The 26,568-nt window shown below is 42.4% G+C and overlaps 1 protein-coding gene across 1 annotated transcript in view; it reads right to left on the bottom strand.

The window, feature by feature from the left end:
• Positions 1–26,568, bottom strand: part of LOC144769378 (glucagon-like peptide 1 receptor) — a 368,429-nt gene that overhangs the window by 220,538 nt on the left and 121,323 nt on the right. The gene's annotated exons all lie outside the window — the stretch shown is intronic.

Here is a 26,568-nt window from a genome sequence, read left to right as displayed (position 1 = left end):
CTGAGTTCCCTCAGGACTAACGGTGCCTTCTTGTCTCTTGTTGCCCTCCGAGGTACCTCCCCTGCGCCGGACCCGACGGCCCCAGGACAGATCAAGACCCCAACATCGGAGAAGATCCCGGACGAGCCCCCAAGATCCCGGAAGACCCTTGGACCCCACATTGTTGTATCTCCTGTCCTTTTGCCTCTTACTGTTTAATAAACTACCGGCATAGCCCACTCAATCCGGCCTCCTTGCCTGCTTTTCCGGCCCGCCGCGCACCCACCACCACAGGGCCAATGTGAAAAATCTGCTGTCTGCTGCGTAGGAAGAGGGGAACCAGTGATTGACTTTATCAGAGAATCTTTAAGGTGTGAATGAGTGTGGATGAGTGAGTATGTCAAAGGCAAGTCCAGAAAAATGAAGAGGCAGGAGTCACCTTTACCTGTAGTCAAGAGAACACAGTCTATAATGTAGAATGTAGTGTGGTCTGAAGCTGGATTGGTAGCTATGCGTCAGATGTTTGGCTCTGTTATGTTCTTGGAAATGGGCATAGTCTACTTTTTCAATGATCTTGCCGATCTTGCCACCCTGGTTGAAATCAGCTCACATGGTGGCGACTGATTAGCAACAGTAGAAATATTCTCTTAACCCCTTCCATGCTCATGACGAGCCCAGCTCGTCATGAGTCACAGGGGAGCTGTGCTCATGACGAGCTGGGCTCGTCATAACGGTCGCGGTCCGCCCACGCGCGATTGATTCCCCGCCTGTGCGGGAGAATTAATCAGTGGGCGGAGTCGTGACGAGACCAGCTCGTCATGAGCATAGCTCTACTGTGACTCATGATGAGCTGGGCTCGTCACGAGCACCGTGGCGCCACGGCCTCCCCGCGCCGTGAGGGAATTACCCCCACGGCAAAGGAGTTAATGACACCTATGGAGAGTTAGTTCTAAGTTTTATTTAGTTGCAGAAGCTTAGGATTTCCCCCGACTCCCAAAACTCCATCTTAGTAGATTCCCAGTCACAGCATTAGTCGCTTCCTGTGAGATGGACTGCTGTAGTTCCACAGATACAGAAGTCTTTGCCTTTTGTTTAGTGAGGGCAGTAAGTAAAGTTGTAACAAGGTATACAAAGGGGAACTGCTGAAGGTTCATTAACAAGCCTTTCTGTTCTGTTTAATATGGAAAATTCGCTGCAGTGAAATCATTTGATTTTCACATTTTTCTCTGAGGTGAAGACTCTTAAGTGCTGGGTATCTCAGGGTACAGCCCTGAGTCCTACACTTTTCAACATTTACATGTCCCCAATGACATTTTTGGTTGAATCTTTTAGTATTCAAGTTGTCTCATATGCAGATGACAACCAGCTTTTTCTAACCTCCGAGGACAACTCGCTGAAGCCAAGGAAAGTTTTCAGGCTGCATTGTGGCAGTGATGGGGTGGCTTAAAGCCAAATGCCTGCAATGTAACCCAGACAAAACAGAGATCCTACTCTTTGGTCCTAACCCCCTTCCCGGTTGGTCAGGTGCCTGGCCGAGTAGCTGCACTCTACCTCCCCCTCGCCCCCCACGGAGGTGGCAAAGAATTTAGGGGTGCTCGTAGTCTGCCAAGCTCTTAGTTATTAAGTATTAGGTGTAAGAAGCTTGGCTGTATGGCCGGTTATGTTTTGGTGGCCAAGCACTGGAATGAACTCCCCTTCCAACTCAGATGGATTCAAAATCAAACCATCTTCCGGAAACAACTAAAACTCATTTGTACAACTTGTATGCTGAGCTGAAGTCTCTTTGCCTTTTGCCTTAGCACCAGGACACTCTTGTAGTAGCTGCACGCTTTAGAAGTATATTTAATTCATTCAGTCCAGATGAAATTGATGCAAATCTCGTGTGCTTTTTGTTGCAGCCCATGAGGAAGGGGGTGGTTCCCCGAAACGCTATGGGCACATTGATGAAAGGTGAAGCAACGAGTCACGCAAAGCCTAACAGCCCGGAGGGAAGAATCCTGTTGTGTGCCTCTCGCAAGCTTAGGCAATTTAGGAGTATATATATATATATATATATATATATATATATATATATCTATACTACTATAATATAGTAAGAGCTTTCAGGCTTTGAGGCGGGTAAACTCGGGAACCACAGCGCCAATCTACACACCCGATACACCGTTGAAATCGTCAGGGTGTGTAGATGGTTATAGGCTATATAATCGACAAAATAAAACGTTATTTACAATATTTATATCTTTTTTAAAAGTAGTCCCCCCCAAAGCAGCGCCGGCCGCGACGTGCGTGCTCACGTCAGGACGGGGAGGAGAGGCATCCAAGGAGCGGCGGACATGGCGCGGGGGAGGAGCGGTGACGTGAGGCCAGCGGCGGTAGGAGCAGAGGAGAGGCGGACATGGCGCGGGGGAGGAGCGGCGGCAGACAGACAGTGAGGAGCAGAGCGGCGGAGCGGAGAAATGAGGACCGGCGGCTGAGGCGCGAGGAGCGGTGAAATGAGGACCTGCAGCTCAGGTATGGCTCCGGGGACAATGTCGGGGCAGGCGGGTGTCGGGCCAGGCAGGGGACGGGAAATTGGAGCGGTGAAATCAGGACCTGCGGCTCAGGTAATGCTCCGGGGACAATGTCGGGGCAAGCAGGTGTCAGGCCAGGCAGGGGGCGGGAAATTACTAAAACAATGATCGGGGTCGGGGAAGGCGGGGGACGGGCGGGGGCACGGGCTGCAGGCGGGGGCACGGGCTGCTGGCCAATGTCGGGGCAGGCGGGGGTAGGGGAAGCCTAAATGCTCCCGGACAAGGTCGGGCTGCTAGTATGTATATATGTATATATATATTACCTACTGGCGGTCGCCAGTAGGTATATATAGTTAGGATTTTTTCTCTATGGGTTTTTTGAAAATTCTATGTCTAATAACTTTGGCGTTTGTGGACGGAAGTGGCTGAAATTTTCAGGAAAATGGCACATTTTGTTTCTGAGCAGCCCTTGAAAATTTGGGGGGGGGTTCGTCCAGTGGGGGCCGAGAAAAAAGGGGGGTCCCAAAATGTGTTTTTAACATTGAGTTTTCCATAGGGCGGTTGGCCTCACTTTTAGCCCGAACGGCTGAATGGATTTGCACGAAACTTGGCAAAATTGTAGGGACTGGTAGCCCGATGTGCCTTTTGTAGGTCTCAATATATGTGCTCCAGTGGATTTTGAGAAATTAACGTTTAAAAAAAGATATATATCTGTAACAGCGGACCGGGCAGCGCACTGGTTCGCAGACTTTTCGCGCAACGGAGCTTTGTGAAGCGAAGCTGATTGGTTCTCCGGCGTCTGTCAACATTCCAAACAGTCCGTAGCGGCCGCCATCTTGTCTCTCGGTAGGATCGAGAGACAAGAGGAGGTCAAAACAAAGGGGGAAATAACTATAAGGGGGCATAGTAGATCCTCGCTGACCCCCTAGGTTTGATGTGGAGGTTTTAAAAGGGCCCCGCGGGGCAAAAAAAAATAATAATAATAATAATTGAACGGCTGAATGGATTTGCACGAAACTTGGCAAAATATTAGGGACTGGTAGCCCGATGTGCCTTTGCTAGGTCTCAATATATGTGCTCCAGTGGATTTTGAGAAATTAACGTTCAAAAAAAGATATATATCTGTAACAGCGCTCCGCTTCGCGTAACGGAGGTTTGCGAAGCTGATTGGTCATTCTGTCACTGGGCTATAGTTGGGCTACATCTGGCTGATATTTGGGCTACATTTGTTTTTTTGTGTGTCTGGCGGCCATCTTTGGGCTACATTGGGCTACATTGGGCTTCATTGGGCTACATTCGGCTAATTAGCAAATAGCTCATCGCAAACTAGGAATGGTAAAGAATCGCTATTTATTCCTTAAAGTTCGCTATTTAGGAAATGCAAATAACTTTGATGATACATATGGCGGTTCATCTCTAACAAGATAAGAAGCATAGGGATACATTTATGATGACTGGCGCATCACCAGGGATGTGTTAGTCATTTTGTGCCGCTGTTCCGTCACTTATGGTGTGCTGCATTTACAATGCGGCGCATCATGGGGCAAAAACAGCACAGATGCGTGATGTATCTGTGCCGTAAAGGTGGCGCATTGCTGGAGTTGTATCGCAAGTGTGATGAAGCTCCAGCAAGGGTCGGGGGTGCCCCTGTCGCAGGGTTTCTGTTCTCACACAGAACTGTGGACAGAGGATTGGAACCTCGGCGAATTAGGGTGTCCCAAAACTCACGTTAGTAATCAAAAACTCCTTAGCAAGCTAGGTACAGTGTCACATTGGATATAACAAACTCTCAATGTTTAGACAATCCAGAATATGAACTTATAGTACCTCAGGATACGTGGAACTCATGAACAGTCGGTCGTTATAGATTTCTTAGAAACCAGAACATGGAGTTAAGAAGAACAGATGTGTATTTGAAATGTTTATTTACTAATGCCGTCTTCTCAGGCGTAGTACCTTAGATAATAAAAGTACACATATTATCAGTAGCAAAATTACCAGCATAGTTACTAGTACATAAAAAGTGAATGGTGATAGTATGTTAACATGCTGTAAATGAATAAGAGTTAGCAACACTTATAAGCAGCCGCGGGCCGTGGAGGGAGTTACGGTGAGGCAGGGAGGCGGGGAGGGGGAGAAGCAGGGTGGAGAATACAAGTACACATATTATCAGTAGCAAAATTACCAGCATAGTTACTAGTACATAAAAAGCGAATGGTGACAGTATGTTAACATGCTGTAAATGAATAAGAGTTAGCAACACTTATAAGCAGCCGCGGGCCGTGGAGGGAGTTACGGTGGGGCAGGGAGGCGGGGAGGGGGAGGGGCAAGGTAGAGAGGGCTCCACCCTGCTTCTCCCCCTCCCCGCCTCCCTGCCCCATCGTAACTCCCTCCACGGCCCGCGGCTGCTTATATCTCACCCTCCCTAATACACATATTATATTATTTGCTAAGAAGGTCTCTTTGTGTTGGTTTAGGGCGTGCCCATACTTTAGTGTCTTAGATTTGAAGGAATCACATCAGCATACACCAGCTCTCTCTTCATGTGAACCGCATCAACTGTTGTGTATGTGTGTTCGGCAAAGCAATATAAAACCCGCCTCATGCCCAGAATTGGCAGAAGTTGCACTTATGTTATGAGTATGAAGTCGTGGAGATCAGACCTCATAACAATTCTGTATCGTGTTGTTCTTGAAACTTTAGCACTCGCTGTACAGATATAGTTTAACAAGTAAAGCAGATAGTAGACCAATAACATATTATTCTCATGTAAACCACGATGAACTACTAGGTGGAAAGCTAAAGCAACAACTAAGTGTCGTGTGCAGAAGTTGCAAAAAAGGAAAAATGGCGTTTAAACCGGTAATGAGCCCATGCTAACTTAACACGGTGTAAAGATATCCAGGACCTAGATGACACCTCCTCATGATCCGGAAACGAACTGAATAAGATAATAGAAGTGCCATCTCATGAGAGCAGATTGCAAGTTTATATGTGGACGGTCCGCAAGGTAAAGCATTAAAAACTAGGAAAATTTAATGCTAAAGAAAAATAAAACAGCCAAGTACTTTATCGAGTCTTAAGCCAATAGGCAAGGTAAATAATAAAAACTTGACAAATAAGTCAATGAATTGTCAATGAAATGCTAGTACTCAGCATATCAAACATGAAAAAGGTCTATGACATAACTGTGTATGCAAAATAAGCTGCAACAGCCTCCAATAGGAAGTCACCGTCTTCATCCGAAAACAGTTCAGCCATCCAATTTAAAAGCGGAAAAGAACATACGTGCTCTCCCAGCACCGGATCCTCTATCACCATCAGAGGACAGCTCGGTGGGTTTTCAAGAAAGCTCTGTTCCAAGAAAGACTGTGCTGCCGCCAGTAAATTCCAGGGACCAAGTAGTCCATGCATCAATGCCACAGCCATAATCCTTTCGCCAGGACAAACCAACTCGTGAGTAATGATAGGAGTCATCAGCTGATTAAAGTCGACGTCAGGAGAAACCGGTCCGCAGAGACACAAATCAATGGCCCAATCGAAATCACAGGTCAGGCAGTGAAATACAGGCTGGACACAGGTGAAGTAGGAGAACCGAAAAGATAATCCATATGCCGTGCTTAATATCGCCAACGGCATTGTGCCATAATATTCTAGCATGCGATTGCGGAACAGTGTCAGCAGCTGCAGGGTCGGAGGTTGCATAGGAGGGACATCCATATTTAAAAATGTAAAAAAGCACAAGAGCGTCCGCTGGTAATGCAAGTAAAAATGCCAATCTACGAACCAGAGTGCAGAAAATACAATGAAAGGAAGCAGGGATGACTCCAAAGATTTTCTCAAATGAAGTCACGAGACCACTGGTAACAACTTTAAAAAAGTGTGCCAGGGACTTTGTGGAGGATGCGTTAAAGATAGTCGGAAACATGTTGCTGAAATTGAAAGGCAAATCTTAATTGAAAAGGGTGTGCACCTCTGTATGGGTGTTCGCTATGTGAAGTACGAAAGTTTCACGGGCCGAACTCAAGGCCACCTCTCTCTGAGACAAAAGAGCTCTTATTCTTGCCATGCCGTTGAAACGTGTCCCAAGGTTGGTATTTGTGGCCAGATTGAAAACTCCCTATGTTCATGTGTGGGAGGAAATAGAACATTTCTGCAGCAAATAACCCGTTCACTTACTGTTACGATAAAAGGAATACTTTTAATTAACTCAGAACAATCTTCATTATTGAGCATCAAATAACTACCATTTTCCAACAACTTGAACGTGGGGATGATAGCAGGAAGTGGCGTGCCTTGCAACACGCAAGCCATATTTGGTCGGTGTTTGTTGCATGAACCGTGTAACTGTATGTGCCTACACATTAGTGAATGATCTGGCGTCTCAGTGCATTCCTCTCCATTCAGATAAACTTCTTGATCATCTTTGAAACATCTGTATGTGTATGGAAGCGACCAGACCTCATGAAGAAAAGCACTACCTAAAGGTTCATAACGACCTATTGGTATATATTTCATACAATTTGAAAACTTATATAAAGCAAAAGGCAGCGTTATTAAACCGTGGATAAGGCATGTTGCCAAAAAACCCGCAATCCTCTGCTGATGATGTCACTGAGCATGTCATGAATGATGTAATATGTGACATCATCAGCAGTGGATTACGGGTAATGGTATCTCTAGTTTACTCCCTTATAGCTGTGTTTCTTTTAACATAAGTGTCTGTTTCCTTCCCTTATACTTACTGTTTTTGGTTCGCTTCCGGTTCGCGTACCAGCGAGCGAACTAGGAAGCGAACTAAGAGAAATAGAGGTTGGCACAGTTCCAAATATTGTACCAATTTTTTAATAACGGGGAGGTAGTTCTGAAAAGAACTTTTTTTTTTTTTTTTCTGAACATTTTTTTACTGTTTTTGAATTTTTCGGAACAGTTTTATATTTTTTTGGGGTTTTCTTGGAGGGGGCAATGAAAACGATTCATTGTAAAGGGCTCAACAGGAGCAACAAAACAAAAAAAAAGAAGTATTTATTATTTTGGGCGTTTCGGACAAACTTGCATATGATAGTCAATAGCTCTGTTGATCAGAGTGATGCTTTTTTCTCCGTAGGAAATGAATCCATCGCAAAATGCGCAGATGTGTTTTACATCACCAAATCTCATTTGTATATTTGGCACCATCTCCCTGCCCTCTGGTCCCGTTACTTCCGGTACAACAGATCTTCTGGCCATAATAGGGAGATTATCTAGGTCGTTCCGAAACTGTGCAGCACTGTAGTTGTTAGGATGCCACCTAGTCATATGGCGATGCATTGTGTAGTTTCCGAAACTGTATTTTTTGTCGGTCCCTCTGGACAGTCTATCTTGACATATAAGGCAAGTTACGTATCTTGCATTTACTTTTTTCTGACCTTTGGGAATTTTAAAAAATTGCCAAATGAAGTTTTCTTTCCGGTGAGACGTCCTGGGCTGCTCAGGCAAAAACTGCCTCTCTTCGTGCTCGTCCTCCTGTTCCTCTTCTTCTTCTTCTTGTTGAATTACAACTTGAGCAGGTGGTCCACTCTTCCTTGGATGTGGTGGAGGTGGTGGGGAAGCACCAGCTGAAGCTACTAAAGAAGCCATTGCTCAGTGATCACAAAGGGTCTTTCTCTCACAATGATGAAAGTCAGAGTGAGGAAAGAAGGAGGGATTTTCATCATTTGGGAAAAACAAGAGTTCTCAACCAATCAAAAGTGTTCATTTTAGATTATATGACCTAGTCTTACATCATTAGGAAACCAAAAGTGAAATGAACCAATGAAAAGTGTTATTACCAAGTCACATGACTTGCTGTGTTTACGTTAAGCGCTTTGCAGGGCCTCCCGGTTTGCTTCCAGAAACCTGCGCTTTGCGACTCGCTTCGCGTACCAGTTCGCTAACGTAGCACGTCATATGACGTATCACGCGACAACGTGAAACGTCATGCGGACGGGAGGCGTCACGATGTTGTTTTCTAACGCGGCACTTGCGGTAAAGAAACGTTTACCGGCTCGCGGTCTATTTCGCGGCATCAAGGTCAGCTAACGGGAAGCTTCCCGATTCGCGAAGCGGGAACGAAGAAAAAAAAATATTTAAAAAAAAATTATTCATAAACATATAAAATATATTTTTGGATTTAAAGAAGAATACATTTTACAGCTACAGATATTAGCTGTTAAAAAACCAATGAAATTCACAGAAAAAACCATAGGTTATAGACCATATATAGTTAGGAATTAGCATTTACAAAACCTTGAAAATTCACTGAAAAAACCATAGGTTATAGACCATATATAGTTAGGAATTAGCATTTAGAAAACCTTATTTTACTCACACAAAACCATTGAAATTCCATATATAGTTAGTTGCACTAACTATATATCGCGCACCCGCAATCCACTGCTGATGATGTCACATATTACATCATTCATGACATGGTCAGTGACATCACTGATGACATCTCAAATGACATCACTGATGACATCACTGATGACATCACTGATGACGTCTCATTTGGCATCATTCTTGTGCTAATACGATAAACCTCTTCAGACTCTAATATAACCTTAGATACACTCAGTGTATACAGACACTCACACACTGCCACTCATCCATGGAGTTACTCACACACCCAGTCAGTCATGCAAAGAAACAATCTCACCTCCATTTCTTCAACTATACAGTTATACACACCTTACTTATTGAAACATATACTAACACATATTTACTCTCTTATACAATCCCTGATACAAGTTCACAATGATCGATACAACCACTCACTCAGTGGCTCTCATGCACAGTTATTTATATATGCCAACTCTCACATGTACTGTGTTTTACATATGTACTTACTATGACATGTAGCATTGAGATATCCATTCACTCATCAATACACTCATGCACACAGTCAACTGCCCATGTAGCTGTTTCCACATGCACTCTTGAACTCATACACCTAGTGAATAAACTGCTCACACATCTATGCACAGAGTCACACACCTTCCAGCCACCCCCACACAAACTCAATCTCCCATAGAAATACTTGGGCAACCAATTAATAACACATATAGCCTCTCGTATAGCTAATGATCAACACATGCAGCAGTTTACATCACAACAGACATAATGATGCACAAATTAAGACAGTTTAGTCACTAACCCATGCATTCAGTGAGACACATTTAATCACTCACTCATACAGTCAGTCACGCACCTACTAAATCCTTCATCCAGACACTTATACATCCACTCATTCTTCAATATCTAAGACATATTTTAACTTTACAGAAACATACAGTCACTGGATGTTGTCATCAGTGATGTCATTTGAGATGTCATCAGTGATGTCATCAGTGATGTCACTGACCATGTCATGAATGATGTAATATGTGACATCATCAGCAGTGGATTGCGGGTGCGCGATATATAGTTAGTGCAACTAACTATATATGGAATTTCAATGGTTTTGTGTGAGTAAAATAAGGTTTTCTAAATGCTAATTCCTAACTATATATGGTCTATAACCTATGGTTTTTTCAGTGAATTTTCAAGGTTTTGTAAATGCTAATTCCTAACTATATATGGTCTATAACCTATGGTTTTTTCTGTGAATATATATATATATATATATATATATATATATATATATATAAATCCCACTGTCTGATATATATATATATATTCACTGAAAAAACCATAGGTTTCACACCAGTTATAGTTAGCTAAACATTTTACTCATACAAAACCATTGAAATTCCCACGTTATAGTTAGTTGAACTCACTATAACTCGAGTGCCCGCAATCCACTGCTGATGATGTCACATATTACATAATTCATGACATGGTCAGTGACATCACTGATGACATCACTGATGACATCACTGATGACATCACTGATGACATCTCAAATGACATCACTGATGACATCATCCAGTGAATGTGTGTTCCTGTAAATTAAAAATGTGTTTAACATATTGAAGAATGAGTGTATGTATGCGTGTTTGGATAATGGATTTAGTAGGTGCGTGACTGACTGTATGAGTGGGAGATTAAATGTGTCTTACTGAATGCATGGGTTAGTGACTAAACTGTTAGAATGTGTTCATCATTATGTCTGTTGTTGTGTAAGCTGCTGCATGTATTGATTAGTAGCTATATGACTGGCTATATGGGTTAATGATTGGTAACCCAAGTATTTGTATGTGAGGGTGAGTGTGAGTGGAGGTGGCTGGGGGGGGTGTGACTCTGTGCATAGATGTGTGAGCAGTTGATTCACTTGGTGTATGGGTTCAAGAGTGCATGTGGAAACAGCTGTATAGGCGGTTTACTGTGTGCATGGGTGTGTTGGTGAGTGAATGGATATCTCAGTGCTACATGTCCAAGTAAGTACATTTGTAAAACACAGTGCATGTGAGAGTTGGCATATATAAATGACTATATATGACAGCCTGTGATTGCATAAGTGACTGTAGCTATCAATGTGTACTTGTATCAGTGATTGTAAAAGAGAGTAAGTATGTGTTAGTCTATGTTTAAATAAGTACGGTTTTGTGTGTATAACTGTATAGTTGTGGAAATGGGAGTGTGATTGATTCTTTACATGACTGACTAGGTGTGTGAGTAACTCCATGGATGAGTGGCAGTGTGTGAGTCTCTGTATAGGTGTATGAGTGCATATGTTAGTGTTGTATTGATGAGTGACTGTATGTATAAGTGACTGTATGGGTGAATGAGTAGATGTGTGTGTAGACCTAGAAATCAGTGAGTGCATATGTGGTAAGTGGTATTACTGTGTCAATGGTTTCAGGAATGGTAGTTTGTATTTAACACTGGGTGTATCAAAGGTTAGATTAGAGTGTGAGGAGGTGTATTGTATTATCACATGGATGATGTCATCAGTGATGTCATCAGTGATGTCATTTGAGATGTCATCAGTGATGTCATCAGTGATGTCATTTGAGATGTCATCAGTGATGTCGCTGACCATGTCATGAATGATGTAATATGTGACATCATCAGCAGTGGATTGCGTGCGCGCGAGTTATAGTGAGTCCAACTAACTATAACGTGGGAATTTCAATGGTTTTGTATGAGTAAAATGTTTAGCTAACTATAACTGGTGTGAAACCTATGGTTTTTTCAGTGAATTTCAAAGGTTTTTTAAATGCTAATTCCTAACTATAACAAATGTGAAACCTATGGTTTTTTCAGTGAATTTCAAAGGTTTTTTAAATGCTAATTCCTAACTATAACAATTGTGAAACCTATGGTTTTTTCAGTGAATTTCAAAGGTTTTTTAAAAGCTAATTCCTTTATATATTGAGTTTGTAACCTAAGATTTTTAAACAGTTTTTTTTATTAGCTGTTTTTTATAACTTTTAATTATAATTTTTTTTTCCCAAAAAATGTTCACAATGTATTTTTTATCTAGTTTTTTTTATCATTTTGTCTTGGAGCGCTCAGGGTGCGCGCACCGGTAAGCTCACCCGAGAGCGCAGCGAGAGCGCTATTTCGCGTGCGGAAAAAAAAGTAAACGTCATTTAGGCGCGCCGCGTAAGCGCCCCCGGAAGCGCCTACGTTCGTGCTGCGTAAGCGCCCCGGAAGCGCTCCGGTGCGTGCAGCGTAAGCGTGTCAAGTCATGTGACCTTAAAATAACTATTTTCATTGGTTAACAGTTTTTTTTACAACTAATAAAAACCCCACCCATTTCCTTCACTTCTTCTTTCACTTTGGAGACAGCAAGACCTGTTCCTTTCTGTTCTTCTACTTAGTGAAAAGAATCGCTGCCAGACCACCCAGCAGCAATGAGGACTCAGATGACTTCATCCAGGAAGAGCCTCCTCAGCCCAAGATCAAGGAGCACTTTATATGGAAGTTTTTTTCCATACCTGCAGGATTGAAAAAGGTTAATGCTCCAAAGGTGGAGTGCAAAATTTGCAAAACTGTGCTTTCACGGGGAGACCCTAGAAGAAAGTACAGTTTTGGCAACTCCACAATGATTCGCCATGTCCAACGGAGGCACCCCCAGAGCTATGCCTGGGAGAGTGTCAGAGACATGGCACGTAATGCCCCAAGGGATGGTGCCTCAACATCCACAGGAGGAGCCACAACATCAGGGAGAGGAAGAGCAGTGGAATTGGAGATATTACGAACATTCAGCCGGTTTTCAGTGACATCACTATCAAGTGTAAGCAATGTGATGAACTGCTTTGCTACGGTGAGCAGAGCATCAAGCTCATTGCACGCAGTAGGGAAGAACACCGCTGCCCTCCCCAGCCCTAATTTTTCCCCTTTTTTTTGCTCCTGTTGAGCAGTTTGGCATTCCCTGTTTTTGTTTTTGTTCAGAAAAAAACCTAAAAAAGAAGAAAAAAACAGTTCTTTTTAGAACTACCTCCAATTCTCAAAAAAAAGCTGTATTTTTTACAAATTCAAAAGAAGTAAGTGAAGTGGAGTGCAATGAGAGAGGAAAGGAAAATGAGTGAGGAAGCAAAGAAAGGGACGAGAGGGGAAGGGAAGTGAAGTAGGGGGACTGAAAGAAGGTGAGTGTGGGAGGTGAGTGAGGAGAAGGGGAGTGAACAAGGGGAATGAGGATAAGTGAAGAATATGGAGTAAAGGAACGGGGGTGTGGAAGGGTAAGAAAAGAGCAGTGATGTTGAGGAAAGAGTGGTGATAGAGACTGGATAAAGGAAAGTGAGCGTGAGACAAGGGGAGTGAGGGAGTGAGGAGACAGAGAAAGTGAAGGGAAAAGTGAGAGTAGAGGACTGAGTGAGGGAGGAAAGAAAGATAAGTGAGGGAGTGTGGCTGAGTTATAGGGAGTAAGCGTAACAGAAGAGGAGTGAGAGACTTAGATGACGGACAGTATAGGGGTAACAGAGAGAGAGTGAGGGAAGGGGAGTGAGTAAGTTAGAGGACAGAGGGATTGAGAGAAGAAGTTACTGAAGTGGAGTAAGAAGAGTAAGGGAAGAGAAAAGAGTGAAGGAGCGAACGGTGGGAAGAGAGAGGAAGTAAAGTAAAGGAGAAGGTCAGAATTAAGATGAGTGTGGGAGTATGGCTGAGTTATAGGGAGTGAGCGTGACAGAAGAGGTGTGAGAGACTAAGGGGACGGAGAGAATGAGGCTAACAGAGAGAGAATGAGGGAAGGGGATGATAGAAGTAAGAGGACAGAGGGAGTAAGAGAAGGAGTTAATGAAGTGGAGTAAGGAGAGTAAGGGAAGGGAAAAGAGTGAAGGAGCGAAAGAAGGGAAGAGACAGGAAGGAAAGCAAAGGAGAAGGTTTGAAAGAAGGTGAGTGTGAGAGTATGCCTAAGTTATAGGGAGTGAGCGTGACAGAAGAGAAGTGACAGACTAAGGGGACGGAGAGAATGAGACTAACAGAGAGAGAATGAGGGAAGGGGAGTGTAGAAGTAAGAGGACAGAGGGAGTAAGAGAAGGAGTTAGTGAAGTGGAGTAAGGAGAGTAAGGGAAGAGAAAAGAGTGAAGGAGCAAAAGAAGGGAAGAGACGGGAAGGAAAGTAAAGGAGAAGGTTTGAAAAAAGGTGAGTGTGGGAGTATGGCTAAGTTATACGGAGTGAGCATGACAGAAGAGGTGTGAGAGACTAAGAGGACGGAGAGAATGAGGCTAACAGAGAGAGAATGAGGGAAGGGGATGGTAGAAGTAAGAGGACAGAGGGAGTAAGAGAAGGAGTTAATGAAGTGGAGTAAGGAGAGTAAGGGAAGGGAAAAGAGTGAAGGAGCGAAAGAAGGGAAGAGACAGGAAGGAAAGTAAAGGAGAAGGTTTGAAAGAAGGTGAGTGTGGGAGTGTAGCTGAGTTATAGGGAGTGAGCGTGACAGAAGAGGTGTGAGAGACTAAGGGGACGGAGAGAATGAGGCTAACAGAGAGAGAATGAGGGAAGGAGAGTGTAGAAGTAAGAGGACAGAGGGAGTAAGAGAAGGAGTTAGTGAAGTGGAGTAAGGAGAGTAAGGGAAGGGAAAAGAGTGAATGAACGAAAGAAGAGAAGAGACAGGAAGGAAAGTAAAGGAAAAGGTTTGAAAGAAGGTGAGTGTGGGAGTGTAGCTGAGTTATAGGGAGTGAGCGTGACAGAAGAGGTGTGAGAGACTAAGGGGACGGAGAGAATGAGACTAACAGAGAGAGAATGAGGGAAGGGGAGTGTAGAAGTAAGAGGACAGAGGGAGTAAGAAAAGGAGTTAGTGAAGTGGAGTAAGGAGAGTAAGGGAAGAGAAAAGAGTGAAGGAGAAAAAGAAGGGAAGAGACAGGAAGGAAAGTAAAGGAGAAGTTTGAAAAAAGGTGAGTGTGGGAGTATGACTGAGTTATACGGAGTGAGCATGATAGAAGAGGAGTGAGAGACTAAGGGGAAGGAGAGAATGAGGCTAACAGAGAGAGAATGAATGTGTGTTCCTGTAAATTAAAAATGTGTTTAACATATTGAAGAATGAGTGTATGTATGCGTGTTTGGATAATGGATTTAGTAGGTGCGTGACTGACTGTATGAGTGGGAGATTAAATGTGTCTTACTGAATGCATGGGTTAGTGACTAAACTGTTAGAATGTGTTCATCATTATGTCTGTTGTTGTGTAAGCTGCTGCATGTATTGATTAGTAGCTATATGACTGGCTATATGGGTTAATGATTGGTAACCCAAGTATTTGTATGTGAGGGTGAGTGTGAGTGGAGGTGGCTGGGGGGTGTGTGACTCTGTGCATAGATGTGTGAGCAGTTGATTCACTTGGTGTATGGGTTCAAGAGTGCATGTGGAAACAGCTGTATAGGCGGTTTACTGTGTGCATGGGTGTGTTGGTGAGTGAATGGATATCTCAGTGCTACATGTCCAAGTAAGTACATTTGTAAAACACAGTGCATGTGAGAGTTGGCATATATAAATGACTATATATGACAGCCTGTGATTGCATAAGTGACTGTAGCTATCAATGTGTACTTGTATCAGTGATTGTAAAAGAGAGTAAGTATGTGTTAGTCTATGTTTAAATAAGTACGGTTTTGTGTGTATAACTGTATAGTTGTGGAAATGGGAGTGTGATTGATTCTTTACATGACTGACTAGGTGTGTGAGTAACTCCATGGATGAGTGGCAGTGTGTGAGTCTCTGTATAGGTGTATGAGTGCATATGTTAGTGTTGTATTGATGAGTGACTGTATGTATAAGTGACTGTATGGGTGAATGAGTAGATGTGTGTGTAGACCTAGAAATCAGTGAGTGCATATGTGGTAAGTGGTATTACTGTGTCAATGGTTTCAGGAATGGTAGTTTGTATTTAACACTGGGTGTATCAAAGGTTAGATTAGAGTGTGAGGAGGTGTATTGTATTATCACATGGATGATGTCATCAGTGATGTCATCAGTGATGTCATTTGAGATGTCATCAGTGATGTCATCAGTGATGTCATTTGAGATGTCATCAGTGATGTCGCTGACCATGTCATGAATGATGTAATATGTGACATCATCAGCAGTGGATTGCGTGCGCGCGAGTTATAGTGAGTCCAACTAACTATAACGTGGGAATTTCAATGGTTTTGTATGAGTAAAATGTTTAGCTAACTATAACTGGTGTGAAACCTATGGTTTTTTCAGTGAATTTCAAAGGTTTTTTAAATGCTAATTCCTAACTATAACAAATGTGAAACCTATGGTTTTTTCAGTGAATTTCAAAGGTTTTTTAAATGCTAATTCCTAACTATAACAATTGTGAAACCTATGGTTTTTTCAGTGAATTTCAAAGGTTTTTTAAAAGCTAATTCCTTTATATATTGAGTTTGTAACCTAAGATTTTTAAACAGTTTTTTTTATTAGCTGTTTTTTATAACTTTTAATTATTATTTTTTTTTCCCAAAAAATGTTTACAATGTATTTTTTATGTAGTTTTTTTTATCATTTTGTCTTGGAGCGCTCAGGGTGCGCGCACCGGTAAGCTCACCCGAGAGCGCAGCGAGAGCGCTATTTCGCGTGCGGAAAAAAAAGTAAACGTCATTTAGGCGCGCCGCGTAAGCGCCCCCGGAAGCGCCTACGTTCGTGCTGCGTAAGCGCCCCGGAAGCGCTCCGGTGCGTGCAGCGTAAGCGTGTCAAGTCATGTGACCTTAAAATAACTATTTTCATTGGTTAACAGTTTTTTTTACAACTAATAAAAACCCCACCCATTTCCTTCACTTCTTCTTTCACTTTGGAGACAGCAAGACCTGTTCCTTTCTGTTCTTCTACTTAGTGAAAAGAATGGCTGCCAGACCACCCAGCAGCAATGAGGACTCAGATGACTTCATCCAGGAAGAGCCTCCTCAGCCCAAGATCAAGGAGCACTTTATATGGAAGTTTTTTTCCATACCTGCAGGATTGAAAAAGGTTAATGCTCCAAAGGTGGAGTGCAAAATTTGCAAAACTGTGCTTTCACGGGGAGACCCTAGAAGAAAGTACAGTTTTGGCAACTCCACAATGATTCGCCATGTCCAACGGAGGCACCCCCAGAGCTATGCCTGGGAGAGTGTCAGAGACATGGCACGTAATGCCCCAAGGGATGGTGCCTCAACATCCACAGGAGGAGCCACAACATCAGGGAGAGGAAGAGCAGTGGAATTGGAGATATTACGAACATTCAGCCGGTTTTCAGTGACATCACTATCAAGTGTAAGCAATGTGATGAACTGCTTTGCTACGGTGAGCAGAGCATCAAGCTCATTGCACGCAGTAGGGAAGAACACCGCTGCCCTCCCCAGCCCTAATTTTTCCCCTTTTTTTTGCTCCTGTTGAGCAGTTTGGCATTCCCTGTTTTTGTTTTTGTTCAGAAAAAAACCTAAAAAAGAAGAAAAAAACAGTTCTTTTTAGAACTACCTCCAATTCTCAAAAAAGAGCTGTATTTTTTACAAATTCAAAAGAAGTAAGTGAAGTGGAGTGCAATGAGAGAGGAAAGGAAAATGAGTGAGGAAGCAAAGAAAGGGACGAGAGGGGAAGGGAAGTGAAGTAGGGGGACTGAAAGAAGGTGAGTGTGGGAGGTGAGTGAGGAGAAGGGGAGTGAACAAGGGGAATGAGGATAAGTGAAGAATATGGAGTAAAGGAACGGGGGTGTGGAAGGGTAAGAAAAGAGCAGTGATGTTGAGGAAAGAGTGGTGATAGAGACTGGATAAAGGAAAGTGAGCGTGAGACAAGGGGAGTGAGGGAGTGAGGAGACAGAGAAAGTGAAGGGAAAAGTGAGAGTAGAGGACTGAGTGAGGGAGGAAAGAAAGATAAGTGAGGGAGTGTGGCTGAGTTATAGGGAGTAAGCGTAACAGAAGAGGAGTGAGAGACTTAGATGACGGACAGTATAGGGGTAACAGAGAGAGAGTGAGGGAAGGGGAGTGAGTAAGTTAGAGGACAGAGGGATTGAGAGAAGAAGTTACTGAAGTGGAGTAAGAAGAGTAAGGGAAGAGAAAAGAGTGAAGGAGCGAACGGTGGGAAGAGAGAGGAAGTAAAGTAAAGGAGAAGGTCAGAATTAAGATGAGTGTGGGAGTATGGCTGAGTTATAGGGAGTGAGCGTGACAGAAGAGGTGTGAGAGACTAAGGGGACGGAGAGAATGAGGCTAACAGAGAGAGAATGAGGGAAGGGGATGATAGAAGTAAGAGGACAGAGGGAGTAAGAGAAGGAGTTAATGAAGTGGAGTAAGGAGAGTAAGGGAAGGGAAAAGAGTGAAGGAGCGAAAGAAGGGAAGAGACAGGAAGGAAAGCAAAGGAGAAGGTTTGAAAGAAGGTGAGTGTGGGAGTATGCCTAAGTTATAGGGAGTGAGCGTGACAGAAGAGAAGTGACAGACTAAGGGGACGGAGAGAATGAGACTAACAGAGAGAGAATGAGGGAAGGGGAGTGTAGAAGTAAGAGGACAGAGGGAGTAAGAGAAGGAGTTAGTGAAGTGGAGTAAGGAGAGTAAGGGAAGAGAAAAGAGTGAAGGAGCAAATGAAGGGAAGAGACGGGAAGGAAAGTAAAGGAGAAGGTTTGAAAAAAGGTGAGTGTGGGAGTATGGCTAAGTTATACGGAGTGAGCATGACAGAAGAGGTGTGAGAGACTAAGAGGACGGAGAGAATGAGGCTAACAGAGAGAGAATGAGGGAAGGGGATGGTAGAAGTAAGAGGACAGAGGGAGTAAGAGAAGGAGTTAATGAAGTGGAGTAAGGAGAGTAAGGGAAGGGAAAAGAGTGAAGGAGCGAAAGAAGGGAAGAGACAGGAAGGAAAGTAAAGGAGAAGGTTTGAAAGAAGGTGAGTGTGGGAGTGTAGCTGAGTTATAGGGAGTGAGCGTGACAGAAGAGGTGTGAGAGACTAAGGGGACGGAGAGAATGAGGCTAACAGAGAGAGAATGAGGGAAGGAGAGTGTAGAAGTAAGAGGACAGAGGGAGTAAGAGAAGGAGTTAGTGAAGTGGAGTAAGGAGAGTAAGGGAAGGGAAAAGAGTGAATGAACGAAAGAAGAGAAGAGACAGGAAGGAAAGTAAAGGAAAAGGTTTGAAAGAAGGTGAGTGTGGGAGTGTAGCTGAGTTATAGGGAGTGAGCGTGACAGAAGAGGTGTGAGAGACTAAGGGGACGGAGAGAATGAGACTAACAGAGAGAGAATGAGGGAAGGGGAGTGTAGAAGTAAGAGGACAGAGGGAGTAAGAAAAGGAGTTAGTGAAGTGGAGTAAGGAGAGTAAGGGAAGAGAAAAGAGTGAAGGAGAAAAAGAAGGGAAGAGACAGGAAGGAAAGTAAAGGAGAAGTTTGAAAAAAGGTGAGTGTGGGAGTATGACTGAGTTATACGGAGTGAGCATGATAGAAGAGGAGTGAGAGACTAAGGGGAAGGAGAGAATGAGGCTAACAGAGAGAGAATGAGGGAAGGGGAGTGTAGAAGTAAGAGGACAGAGGGAGTAAGAGAAGGAGTTAATGAAGTGGAGTAAGGAGAGTAAGGGGAGGGAAAAGAGTGAAGAAGCGAAAGAAGGGAAGAGACATGAAGGAAAGTAAAGGAGAAGGTTTGAAAGAAGGTGAGTGTGGGAGTATGGCTATGTTATAGGGAGTGAGCGTGATAGAAGAGGAGTGAGAGACTAAAGGGACGGAGAGAATGAGGGAAGGAAAGTGTAGAACTAACAGGACAGAGGGAGTAAGAGAAGGAGTTAGTGAAGTGGAGTAAAGAGTGTAAGGGAAGGGAAAAGTGTGAAGGAGCGAAAGAAGGGAAGAGAGAGGAAGTAAAGTAAAGGAGAAGGCCTGAAAGAATGTGAGTGTGGGAGTGTAGCTGAGTTATAGGGAGTGAGCGTGATAGAAGAGGAGTGAGAGACTAAGGGAATGGAGAGAATGAGGCTAACAGAGAGAGAATGAGGGAAGAGGAGTGTAGAAGTAAGAGGACAGATGGAGTAAGAGAAGGAGTTAGTGAAGTGGACGAAGGAGAGTAAGGGAAGGGTAAAGAGTAAAGGAGTGAAGAAAGGGAAGAGAGAGGAAGGAAAGTAAAGGAGAAGGTCTGAAAGAAGGTGAGTGTGAGAATATGCCTAAGTTATAGGGAGTGAGCGTGACAGAAGAGGAGTGAGAGACTAAGAGGACTGAGAGAATAAGGCTAACAGAGAGAGAATGAGGGAAGGGGAGTGTAGAAGTAAGAGGACAAAGGGAGTAAGACAAGGAATTAGTGAAGTGGAGTAAGGAGAGTAAGGGTAGGGAAAAGAGTAAAGGAGTGAAGAAATGGAAGAGAGAGGAAAGAAAGTAAAGGAGAAGGTCTGAAAGAAGGTGAGTGTGAGACAGCAGTGAGGAAAAGGGGAGTAAACGTGGGGATTCAGAATAAGTGAGGCAATAAGGGAACAGGGGTGTGGGAGCATAAGAGAAGAGTAGTGAGTTTAAGGAAAAGAGTATAGGGAAAGTAAATTTTGTACATCAAACTTACCTTATAAGTAATGTAAAGTTAATTACATATTTTCATTAAATTTAATATCTGTGAAAGAGAAAAAAAATAAGTTAGAATATTTATAATATATATTTTACAATACAAGAGACAAAGTAGGAGATTAAAAGTCATAAAAAGTTAGTAAGAGATAAAGTAGAAGTGAAGGACTCAGAAAGGAAAACAAAGGAATGGTGAAGGTCAGAGAGAGTTAAAAAGAAATAGAGAGAGAGCAAATTACTAAAAGGATAATGACATGGATACATTCAGTGACAGTGAACAACAGCAGGAGAGAGAAAGGAACTGAAGGTGAGTAAGATACTAAAGGAATGTGCTTTAGGAAAACAAAAGGAAGAAAGGGAAGTAAAGAAAGGGGAGTGAGTGACAGAGAAGCAGGAGTGAATAATGGTAGATTAATGACAATGAGGCATGGAAGGTTAGTGAGAGTGAATGTAGGGTTGTAAGACAGTGAGGAGACAATGGGACTGAGGGTAACAGAGAGGGAGTGAGGGAAGACAAGTGAGAATATAAGAGAACAGAGGGAGTGAGAGAAAGAGTGAGTAAACGGCAGTAAGGTGAGTAAAGGAAGGAGAATGACTGACGGAGCAAAGGAAGGGAAGAAAGGGAAGAAAAGTGAAAAAAAAGGGACTGGGAAAAGGTGAGTGCGTGATGAGAGAAAGAGGAAGGGTAGTTAAAGATGATGAATGAGAATAACTGAAGGAACTGGAGTAAAGGAACAAGGGTGAGGGAGGGTGAGTGAAGGGCAGTGAGGTTGATGAAAAAGGGAAAATAAAGAGAGGATAAAAGCAAGTGAGCTTGTGACAAGGGAAGTGAAGGAGTGAGAACATAGAGGTAATGAAGGAAAGAGTGGCAGAAAGGAACTGAGTGAGAGAGCAAAGAAAGGTAAGTAAGGGAGTGTGGGTGAGTTTTACGGAGTAAGCTTGACAGAAGAGGAGTGAGAGAGTGAGAGGATCGAGAGACTGAGGCTAAGAGAGAGGGAGTGAGGGAAGGGGAGTGAGGATGTGAGAGGACAGAGGAAGTGAGAGAAGGAGTGAGTGAAGTGTAATAAGGTGAGTGAGAGAAGGGGAATTATTGAGGGAACAAAGAAAGGAAACAAGGGGAAGGGGAGTGAAGTAGAGTGACTGACAGCTGGAAAGTGGTGGATGGGAGAGAGGGAAAGGGCCGTGAAGGAGTGGAGAATGAGAATAAGTGAGGAAAGTGGAATAAGGGAAGGGAGGTGAGGGAGAGTGAAAAAAGGCCAGTGAGGGTGAGTTAAGAGGAGTGATAGAGGGTGGAAATAGGTGAGTGAGCATAAGAGAAGGGGAGAATAATATATATTTAATAATAGAAAATACAAAATAATTTGTACAACATGTTATATGGTTTACTTGTGCTGTTCTCAGAATATATTGAATTTCACTTAAAACAGTGACTTCAATACTACTCATCATATAACAGCGGGCAAAAAAAAACACAATCAAGATGATTGTGTTTAAAAAACCCATACAATCTTTTAATAAATAATGTAAAATTTAGAAAAAACATATCTAAACTCACTTTTGATCCATCTACTTTTTCACGAGGCCAAATAGTATATGGAAAGTCCTTTTCTTTGGAAATTAGTCCAGAGTATTCTTAATCTCTCATTTACCAGAGTTTCTGAAAGAAAAGCTCCAACATCTTTTACATTATGAAACAATAGTTTTATTTCCACCTCTAGGTTACTTTTTATGAATAATTTCTATAATACTCACAGCACACACTATGTTATATACATATACTATCTCTATGAGAACTACATGTTTTTAATTATCTTCATCATTCTCACTCGGAAAGTAATTTTGAACAGCAAACTAAGCTATATTAACTGCTGCAATCTTCATAGGCCAATTACCTTCCCTAAAATTTCGGTTGTAAGAACACTAGGTAAGAATTTTGTAAGTCAGAAGGCAAACGTTGTTTGAAAGTCAATTGAGTATCATTACAGTGTTTCCATCCTTTATGACATTTTAAATAAGCGGTGTAATGACCTGATGTTGTTGAAGGACCATCATGGTAAATAATTGCTGCAGTTGTAAAGGTTCTTCCTGAAATTGATAATTGAGAAGCCACAAAAATGTTAATTAATGTTGTCAATTTAGTTCCATCAGGTCTACATCGTTGGAACATTAAAATAACATACTGTCCATATCTTTGTATAAATAACGTTGATAGCATTGCTGATTTACATTGAGTACAGACCATGCTTTGATTTGCTTGTCTAACTAGATTATTAAATGACAGTGATTTGCAGTCTGGGAAAGTCAAATAGATAAATCTTTCAGTGTCTATTGTAGTACTACTTGAAAAGGAGCAATTGTCACAGTCATGTTGCCATTTATGAGAAAGGCCAAAAAGATTTTCTACATCTACACCTTCATCTTGCAAAACAACAAGCATATACATTAGAAATTCCTGACAATCTTGCTGAATATTCTGTGAAAATTGATTTAGACCAGAACATATGTCTAAAACATTTCAAATTTCAGAAACACTTTGTATTTTTGTTCTATCACTGCTACATTTCTCTAATACAGAATTTAATAAACAACAAAATGTTTGATCACGATTTTCAGCAATCTGTTCTTGTACAGTTTAGAGAAAAAAAAACATTAACCACTACATTAGCATAGCAGTTGACACCAGAACTATTTTCAAACTGAAATCCAACAACATCTTTAACTGAATCCATTTCGTTTCGTTTCTGCTTACCACTACTGGTTCATCTACCTTTTTTCTTTTTGCTACAACTTCACTACAATTTTTCTCATTTCTTCTTTTTCGGCCTCCTACACGCTTTTCAAATAGAGGATATTGAGGTAAATTTGGAGCATACTCTCTTCTTAACCTATTATATTCTTTTATACAATTTAGATCTGCATTAATTTTTGTCTCATCAAAATCAATCAAGTACAATCCTGATAAAGTTCTGACTCGAGATAAAGCAACATATGCCATACCCTCCTTGAACACAGAACTTCCAATATTCACCAAAGCACTATCTAGACTTAAACCGTGAGATTAATGAATAGTCACTGCATATGCCAAAGAAACAGGAAACTGTTTTCGGCGGACATATAAATCTTTCACAAGCAAAAATCGTGCAGAACAACGACTGATTTGTTGTACTTCTGTTGGCATGGTAATGTTTTAGACCAGTAATTGTACATTGTGAAGCTATATGTGCATATTGACAGCGATATTGCATTGTAATTGCACGGCAGTTTTCACGTTTATAAAAATTAAAACAAGTGGACCAATACAAGATCCGAAGGGGTGATGTATCCAGCACAGCATTCATACTGGTGGATCGGTTGGCATGAAATAGTTGGCAGTATATACACACCTTGTCCGAAACAAGGTAGTGTATCACTAGAGGTGCTGTCAGTGTTTTACATTTGATCCTGCTTTTGTGCTGGATGACCCTATTGTGGGACACTACAGGTGTCAAAATTGCAGCGTGTGCAGCTTAACCTTGAATACTAAAGAATTCAAATACAAAGGTCGCAATTACAATGCAATATCGCTGTCAATATGCACATATAGCTTCACAATGTACAATTACTGGTCTAAAACATTACCATGCATATTCCGTGTTAATATATACATGTGGCTTCTCAAAACATAATTACTGGTCTTAGCAAATGTGATGCTATCTCTTAGCATTATTGCCGAGTGCACGATCACTTTCCAAGTCACTCTTCCCTCTCCATGATCTAACCCGCCAGTTTGGCCACAGTCCCCACCACGCCCCCCACCCCAGCCGTCACTCTGACTGAACCCACCCAGTCCCCGCCCACATGCGGAAGTAACCAGCGTCTCCCCATCGGCTCCGCTCACCAGACCAAAGGATCGCTCCTACGCGGCAGGAAGTTTACAAAGGTAATGATTTCATAGCTCTCTATCCCCATGCCTCCCCCCCCAATCGAACAAAACGGACATTTCTTCATTGACCGCTCCGTTTTATTTCTCCCGTAGGACTCGTGCCGGCTACCGGCGAACCGAACACGGCCGCCTGGTGCTCCCTGCCGGTCAGTAGCGATTGATGCCTTGCACTCAGTAATTTCTCATGCCTGTTCAGCCTATGAATATTATTTCACCTGTACCCTCGGTTTCAATTACAGTGCCCTCACGCAGGCTCGAAATTAATCCTGATGACCACCCCCGGTCGCTTCCAACCACGGTACTCCCCAGGTAATAATTGTTCTCCTTGCCCGTAGTGCCCCCCCCCTTCCCACCGCGCTCCCACTCTTGATACACTCTTGTTCCCTTGCAGCACGCCCCAAGTCGGACAACCTTGTCCTGATGACGATCCTGACTGACGTGGATCGAAACGCCGTCGACTTTCCAGCTTATTAATAGGCGTACTCTGCTAATGTGGTTCATACAATGGAAATAAATCGTTTTAATCTGTGATATCACTCTGTCACATGACTTTGAACCACTCACTGTAGATTATTTGCACTTGCTTCACAGTGCGCCGTCCATGCTGTTCACTATTGCACTTGCGTCGCCACTATCACCACAGTCACTTTTTCTAGAGCACCAAGTCCTATATGGTTGTCATCTAATTGAATTTATGCAGTGCTGCACCTAACTGTATAGTACCGACCATGAATGTAAATTACAAAATAAGATGATTTAATATCTTGTCTTAAAACAAATTGAGTGTTCTCCTTTCTCTTTGCTAGCAATGCGATGCGCATGCTTGATTAACTGACTGTATTATTTTCACCTATTGGGACATTGTTTTGTGAATATACCTTCCTTACCCAGTCCTAATCAGGTATATGGGTCACAGTCCTGTAAATCTTTACTAGATTGCCAACCCAGTTGGAGCGGTAACAACACAAGACAACGATGACTCCGTTCTTCTCTGCAGATACGTTGCAATTGCTTTAATCAGGAACTTTTTCTAGTTCCTGCTTCTCCACTCACGTACAGTCGAACAGGTATAAATGATGTACATGAGCACTCTTTTTTCTCATGAGATAAACCATGCTCAATGTGTTCTGTGACTTCGTCATATATTTGCCTCTGCTCAACGTTTAGTTCTTTTTCCAAATCTTCTGAATTAACTACATCCTCCTGAACTTGTTCCATGGCTCTTTCCACTTTATCCGTGGCAGTGGCAGCTTCATTTTGTATAATTGGTCCACCAAGTGGATCCTGACTCAATGAAACAGAACTCTGACTGTCTTGAGAACTGTCTCTAGCAATCTCTGCTGCAATTGTAGCTTCTTGCTGTATTTCCTCGTTCAACATTTGCAGATAATTTGAAAAAACATTCTATTGTATCCTTGGTTGCATCGAACGAATCTTCATAAGTAAGAAAATCTCCAAGTAGTTCCTCTTCTCTTCGCCAAGGCTTAAAGAGTTGCAAAAGAGCTAAGTAATAAAATTCCCTTTTGTCTGGAGATTCACAACTCAATTTTCGATGATTAATCAAATGGCCTTTTCTTTGTTTCACTAGACAGCCTTCACTTCCAATTACAGCATATACACCTTTATTGATGTCTTCTGTGACGTTCCTCTTAAAAGTATAGGTTTGCAGAACTTCAAAGAGACAAACATTCTCAAGATGACTACTTCTATTTGGATAGTATGTATCCAACATGTTTGTCTTCAAAATATCTGTACTGTCTGGTTCTTTCTCCGCCAAATACTCAATTTCTTGTATAGATTTCAAAACTCGGTTTCGTGTTGCAGCAAGACCTAGACTCACCCAAATGATGGTTCTAGATTTGGCATATAGACTTGCTGATGATAACCGATCAGAACATTCGTATGCTCCAATTTCTCGATGCGACAACATCTTCAGACTGTAACTGTATAATTTCTTGCTTAGACTCTTTTCATGTGAAATTTCCTCCCACATTTCCTTCAGTTCCGTCTTTTCTGATTTTGTGATATAAGACGTCACATATCGAGCCACAGCAATAGAGTTATCAGCAACATATTGAATATCCATGTTAGCATTACACATGGACAAAATGACTGGGTTGTAGTCATTTATGTATTTATGTATCCTGGTCATGTGCCTAAGATCACACTGTGAGTGAAGCTTGATTCACCCATCAGTGTGATCTTAGGCAGATGACCAGGATGTAACATGTAATCTACCATATCTTCGAAAAACATGTACTTCCACATTTTTAAAGACATCC

The sequence above is a fragment of the Lissotriton helveticus genome, chromosome 7 (assembly GCF_964261635.1).
Source record: "Lissotriton helveticus chromosome 7, aLisHel1.1, whole genome shotgun sequence".
Lineage (NCBI taxonomy): Eukaryota > Metazoa > Chordata > Amphibia > Caudata > Salamandridae > Lissotriton > Lissotriton helveticus.
The sequence above is the reverse complement of the archived record's forward strand: the minus strand, read 5'-3'. Positions and strand labels throughout refer to the sequence as shown.